The sequence below is a fragment of the Falco cherrug genome, chromosome 2 (genome assembly GCF_023634085.1).
Source record: "Falco cherrug isolate bFalChe1 chromosome 2, bFalChe1.pri, whole genome shotgun sequence".
Taxonomy (NCBI): Eukaryota; Metazoa; Chordata; class Aves; order Falconiformes; family Falconidae; genus Falco; species Falco cherrug.
Window position 1 is genome coordinate 31,251,034 of NC_073698.1, and position 6,291 is coordinate 31,257,324.

A 6,291-nucleotide genomic window follows, 5' to 3' on the forward strand; every position below is an offset into this window, starting at 1 on the left:
TAGGAAACAGTATTTTTCTGGTTCATAATTAGAATTAAAGCAACTACAGTAAAGTGAGGACAACAAATGGGATTTCTGAGGCAAATCAAAGCACATCAACTCCAAATTAAATGTCTGAGTTGTAGACTGTAGTGGGATTAGACATTCCTTATTATGATTCTAGTAAAACTGTGACAGTAACTTTACCCTTCTTCTAAGCACATTTAAATAATTCTTGTAATCAGATAATACCAGATTCTGTGAAAGGTTTGGAGTCTAGAAATACATGTAATCTATAGCTGAACCACAGACAACGAGGCAGTTCTACCAGCTTGGAAAAGTGAGCTAAAACCCTAAACCACAGATGAGTCCATTGCCATCTCCTTCCAACTGGCTGAAAGAGCACAGATGAATTTAAAATGAGAGCAAAGCATCTCAGAAAATGGTCACAGCCAGCGGAGACCCTCCCAGCTGTCAGCAAGAAGGGAACACACCCTCCAGGATATCTTCCCTCACAGCTGCTTTAACATGCTTTTAGAGCCAGGCCCTAGATTAACCAAATGATAGGCAGAGAATTTGTGTTGCTCTTACAACACCCTGTGCATTAATGCTTAGGGAACATCATATCCTTTGAAACAGTTGACAACCAGCCTCAGTGTAAATACTAATTTTCTAAAATAGTTAGTCGGCCAAGCACCTTCTCAAGTCAAATTTTAGGCACCTTTTTTCATCAAGCAAGGTATTTCGGGCTCCCCCCTCCATAAGCAGGTATAACCAAAACAATCTCAGAATGCTTCAAATTACAACTGGAGGGAGAAGAAGGGAGGCAGCAGATGAATCGAGCTCAAATAACCTTGAATCCTCTGTCCCAGAGCCTCACATGTAGTAACTACCTACACCTAAACTGTAGTGAGACTTAAAATGTATGTATGTACTTCCAAAGAAAGGCACATGCATGTCTAAAACCATATGTAAATTGCTACGCTGTTTTTCTCCCCCCTTGTTAGATACACTGATTTGAATGTTTTAATCCTGTATTCAAAAATGTTTTTCTTTTAAATGGAGCCTTTGGGCTTTTGGAATAAAATGACAAAGGAAAGAAGAAAAGCAGCTTCTACTGGGGAAAAAAAAAGAAACACTGCAAAGTTAAATATAGTATTAATGATTATTTCTCATCTGATCTGACAATATTCTAAACATCTTGCTGCAACAGCTTTTAAAGTGTAGGTCATAGACAGATGGTAATTTGTGAAACATTGCCCAGTCAAACAGTCCTGACTCATTGTTTCCAGCTGTTACACAGTCTTAAGTAATTTTATTATCTTAATTTTTCCCACTTAAAACTGTTGCTATAGTTTCTTGGTAATTGCAAGTGGGAATAGAAGTCATGCTTTCACTGCAAATGAAACTAAGCCTTTTTATTTTTACTTTTACTGCTCAGATATGATAGAAGCTTGCTACTTTTTTAGTCTTCATAAAAATGAAATATTTGTGATGCAGGGAAAACTTTATTTATTAAGACCTCAAGACTAGCTGCTTATTTCTACATTATCACAGACCTCTACCACTTAAGTTGCAATTATAAGAAAATCAGTTCTGGAGATGGATGACAGAAATGTAGGCACTAAAACCGCTAAATTGGGAGCTTCTGGATATTAGTCCAAGTACTGCAGCTTGAATAAAGCCCACAGGCTGTAAAATTCCTGGACTGTAAAAACATCTGCCTGAATCACCCCTCATTTCCCTGCTTGTAACAGGCAGGATTAACCAGGGAGAGGGTGTAAGCTCTCCTGGCCAGCCTCTTCTGTGCGCGGACATCCCTTGCACCATGCAGCAGCCATCAGCCCCCTGCTATCAGTGTCATCTAGAGCCCACCTGTCCCTCTCAAAGCCCCAGCACAAGTGCTAACAGGAGTAAAGTGGTGATGGACCTGCCCCATGCCCTGTGGGGCAGCTCTTGTCTGGCTGCCGCCCTACAGGCCCCAGGCCTTAAGAACAACTTCCCTAGAGTACCACCTAGAGCAACAGATGGACTTAAGTGACAGTGTCCCTTCAGGAGTGCCTCAGGGACACCAAGGCCATGGTTTGAACCAGGCCTTTTCCACCTGCCGCCATGCTCTATGATTCTGTGAACTCCGCTGGTAACACTGCCTTGCGATTGCACTGGCATCAGCTCTGCCTTTGAAACTGGAAATGGTTTATGGGTGTGATGGGGCAAAGCTGGCTGGTTGCACCCCTTGTTGGTCAGCCTGGCCCCTAGTATCCTACATAAAGACCTTGTTCAAAATATGAAGGATAAAAACCATTTCTAAAAGTTCAATCCATTTCTTGCTAAACAGAGGTATTTCTTAGATATTGCCTCCCCTAACAGTTCAAAGCCTAGATATATATTATATATACACACACAAACATTATTAATAAAGGGTATTTTCATTCCACGTTTATATGCACCTGTGATATGCTCTTCTTAGAACATTACGTAGTGAACTGCTGGAATCTGAGATACTGCAGTGATGAATTTAAGGCAGGAATCTTTATCAATAGTGTTTGACCAAATTGCTAGTGGGATCTAAAAGGACACTGTGACTATTGCTGCTGGATGGAGAAACGCTTGCACATATGACGCCTATATGCAAAACTTCAACCCAGGCCATTGCAGGGATACTTCTAGTTCTCTCCCTCTGAGATGAGTTTAGAGAGGTTTCTGCTGATTGAAGTTTTTAGACTTGTCATTTTTTTCCTCTTTTTACTCAGATAAGCCTATTTACCTGTTCATAGAAAAACTGAACTACTTATAACTGTGTAAGGACCTTACACATTGCATGTTCTTTGTAAATGAAAATGGCTGTTGGAGTCATGTCTATTTTACAGAGCTGTGCTAGCACTAAGGACCAGGGTACTAAAAAATAAAATCCCTGGCTGATGCAATTCATCAGGTGAAGCCCTGGTGCAAGTGTAATTACAGCAGAAAAACCTAATCATTCCTGTTACAGCTTTCCTTGCTTATGGAAAGTTTCCAAACATGAGTATAAAACATACCTTTGCATGCACAGCAGCAATACACCATGTGCTCTGTCAGGCAGGTAGTCCTGCGTGTCCCCAGCAGGCAAAGCGCTTCTAACCCCAGATACATTCTGCCCCTGGGGTGTGCAGGGCATCCTGTGCCCCCTCTGCAGGGCAGTTCATTTCGGTTGGTACTGCCAGCTGTTAATGAAATAAAGGTCAACAAACAAACCACAACCCTCTTGTTGGTTGCAATTACAGAGTCACATTAATGACCCCATTGTGATCCCTCCCTTCCCGTCCTGCTCAGTCCCAGGTTCTGCTTCCTCTCGCTGCTTGAGAAAGTGTGCACCGGCACAGGCAACACCCTGTCCTGCTGCTGGCGGTCTCCCCAGTGAGGATGTTTCCCATGACTCCTCTTCCAAGATTTCCTAAGCCCACCAGAAGCAGAATATGCTCTACTGGAAGCAGCTCTCAGGAATCAAATTAATCTTAACCAACAACCTGAAAACCAATTGAAAATTAGCAACCGTAGCCTGCAGTGAACAGACATACACATTTCTCTGAACTAAACCAACCTGTGGTGTTGTTTTTTTCTTTTTAGGAGTGCACCAAAGAGATTACATTTTTTACCAAGCCATGGCAGTGAAATATTCTTATTAAGTGAAAACATTTGTCTATAGTACTCCAGAAAAACTCAATAGTATGACAACAGCACTATAGGCTTTTCTATGTTGCTCCTTCCATAATAGTAAAATGTTCTCCTACGACCAGAACAAGCAATGACAGTGAAAGTACAGCTCTGCTAGTATTTCCAAACCACAAGCTTCTGCTAGCACAGACACGTCAAGACTTCCATCCTCCCACCCAATTCATATAAACAAAAGCGTGCACCCACCTTTCTGGAGGACAGCGTTGCGCCAGATAACCTAACTCTTGCGTTTTCTGTCTTGCAAGCCTTCAGTATATTCTTCAAGCCAAAACTCGCCCTGTGGCTCTTTACTAAAGCTGCAAGACTTCAACTACAGAAGGAGGGAAGACTCAGAGCTTTTATTGTGCTTTGCAAGCCCAGATCATACACACTGACTGACCACATCAGCCATACATGTGCGAAGACCCACTGAACATCAGAGGCTGCTTGGGACCCATGAGAGTAACACAGCCCCCTCCACCAAATAAATACAGTAGCATAGGATAGCGGCACTGTGATTTTGCTGCTTCAGTGACAACATGTGTCCCAGCATTAGGATTGATTTTCTTTCTTACAAGGAGTTTTAGAAATATTTGCAAAGATAATTGTCCAGCGAGGTAATTTTTATACTAACCCTTTTCTGGAATTCATTGGGCTAGAAACGTGGCTTTCTTCAGTATAGCATAGCTATGTTTGTTTATTACACTTTTTTTATATATATAAAAAATAAAAAAAGGAAAAAAGCCCAAGCAGCTCCTAGAGCTAGTTTTTTCCATGGATTTGTGTCCTATGCTTCGACTTCGTCTAAGAGGGCAGAAGTTCCAACGAGAGCTTTTCCTGCACTCAGGGTGTTTTACGTCTTCTTCCCATACAAACTGCCTGGTGTTTAATAAGATGTGAGCACATGCTGGGAGCTTTCCCTCCATGCACACAAGTTTCTCCCTCCTTCCCCATGCTTATTTTCACACTACTGATAGAAATAAATTTCCCTCTACCATCCGACAGGCTCAGAAGTTATTAGGGACACAAGCATGCAGCATGATCAAATAAACCTCCTGCCTGTAAGAACAGATCTATTCCTCCCCTGCCCCACCACCTCTTCAGCAGCCTCGTTTGCTGGTGTCTCTGTTACAGGCCACACCACAGGTCACAAAGTTTCCTACTGAGTTCTATTTTGAAAACAAGTTAAAGATGATGCAAGGCTTACATAAAAATTTGTTTCATGTTTCACTTACAGAAAGCAGCAACAGTACGCTCATCAAAAGGCAGAAAACATACTTAAAAGTACTTCAGCATGAATCTCATGTCATACAGGGCTCCATAGAATGCACCAGTAACCCTGTCTTGACATATGCACACAATTGCAACATCCTGAATGTCTGTAGCTGAAGTTTTCCCAGTGGATTTGCCAGCTTGCTTACATGTATAGTGAAGTGTAGCTATGTAAGTATAAATTATATATGAGCATCTAACTTGTACCTACGTGAGGTTTTATTTGATATCCATGACTGCCATGCACCATCAAAGAATGGATTAAAGAAGTCTGGCCTTTGGAAAATAACAATTAGACTTTTCATTTTATATATAATGCACCCACACTAAGACTAAACTGCAAACTAAGCCAAATGCTGATGGAGAAAAAAAATCTCATGTCTTGTGTATTTAAGAAACTTCCTTTAAAACAAATTATTTTATCTCGATCCAGACATTCACAATAGCAGGAAGCTGGATGATAGCATGTTTAAAATTGTATAATAGCTCCAAAACCAGTAAAGCATCCTCCCACTATATTAAGAAAAGATCCTTTAAAAGATGAAAAATAAGATTAGTCCAAAACCTCTTGACTGAATTAATCCAAGACAAAAGATTTGGACACCTATGGTGCATATTATTTTAAAATTGCTTTAAACGGTAGGGGGGGGGTTTGCAAACAAATATGCAAATAGTCTATTAAACGTTCCTACTTTCCTGATGAATCTATGCTCAAAATTTGATCAGAAAGACAAGTCAGTTCCCCTATCATGGAGGCTTAGAAGTGGATTTTGGAGATTTTCCAGCCTTGGTTTTGAGTGCTACTCCCTTCTTTTCTCTCCCATAATTTTTCTTGCAACCAGCTTCAAAACAGCAGGTACTATGATACAACTTACCCTACACTCTCCCCAACAAAAGCTGCCATTATAAAAATCCCAATCCTATGAAAAAAACCCCAAACTTGCTTTAAGAATAGCAGTTTTAAGTGTAAATGGCACAATAAAGAACAGTATTAGCGATATTTGAGCTAGCTCCTGATGAACTGGCCAAGCTCAATCGGACATACTGACAGGAACACCATGAAGCTGAACAAAGGGAAATGCAACGTCCTGCTTGCAGTGAACACTCCCAGCTCTCAGCTGGGTCAGCCTGAATCATGGCATGCTCTAGATTATGTACACCATTTGACAAATACCCAGGACAGGGATATCAGATATTAACAATATATTAAGTAAGCTCTGAATCTACAGTCTAATTCTAATTATTGTGGAAATACCAACCCGGAATTTAAGCAAGCAGCAGAATATTGCCTTTAAATGAGAAACAAACAGAAAACACACGCTTCTCTGCTCGTATTTCGTTTCTCAG